The sequence below is a fragment of the Helobdella robusta genome, assembly GCF_000326865.2.
Source record: "Helobdella robusta unplaced genomic scaffold HELROscaffold_16, whole genome shotgun sequence".
NCBI lineage: Eukaryota > Metazoa > Annelida > Clitellata > Rhynchobdellida > Glossiphoniidae > Helobdella > Helobdella robusta.
Window position 1 is genome coordinate 1,412,123 of NW_008703893.1, and position 1,135 is coordinate 1,413,257.

The window sequence follows — 1,135 nt, forward strand, 5'->3', positions numbered from 1 at the left end:
GTGTGTGTAGATAGTTTGAGCAAGTCTAAATTTAAGTTCGAATAGCTATAAACATATATAGCTGCTATTATAACTTAACTATCATTATAATTCCAAACCTACTTTAACACATATCTACATACAACCTATATTTACTTAGACCTCCCAACCTGAATTATCATCTATATAATAATATTCATTTTAACTTGCTTCAAATTTAATGGCTCAAAAAATGGTTACAATATCATTTTCATGTTCCATTATATAACAACCGAATGCATTTTTGGAGACGAAACAGCAGTTTAGCTTGCTTTCATGTTGGAAAGTTGGAAAAATACAAAAGTATCCGTGTTGGCAATGCTTTCAAAAATGAACATCGGCATGGGCATCGGCAGTACATTCTATTAGTCGGTATTAATATAGGTATTGTCGGGCGATACAATGTTTGAGTATATACATACATATATATACATACACGAGTTGGGTGTTCATTGGAATGCACCTTTGGTCGTTGGTGGGAAATTATACGTACTTTATGTGCTTGTACTGGCCGACGCATCTGATGATATCACACACACACACACACACACACACACACACGCACACACACGCACACACATACACATATACATATATACATATATACATACAAGTATTGTATTTAATGATTTTAAATGCAAGCAGTGCGTGTAATAGGACAAATTCACCATTCATAACATGAAGCATTGAAAGCCTACTGTCAACCTTTTTTGTATGTATGTATGTATGTATGCATGTATGTATGTATGTATGTATGTATGTATACATGTATGTATGCATGTATGTATGTATGTATGTATGTATGTATGTATGTATGTATGTATGTATGTATGTATGTATGTATGTATGTATGTATGTATGTATGTATGTATGTATGTATGTATTTATGAATGTATGTATTTATGTATGTATGTATGTATGTATGTATGTATGTATGTATGTATGTATGTATGTATGTATGTATGTATGTATGTATGTATGTATGTATGTATGTATGTATGTATGTATGTATGTATGTATGTATGTATGTATGTATGTATGTATGTATGTATGTATGTATGTATGTATGTATGTATGCATGTATGTATGTATGTATGTATGTATGTATGTATGAATG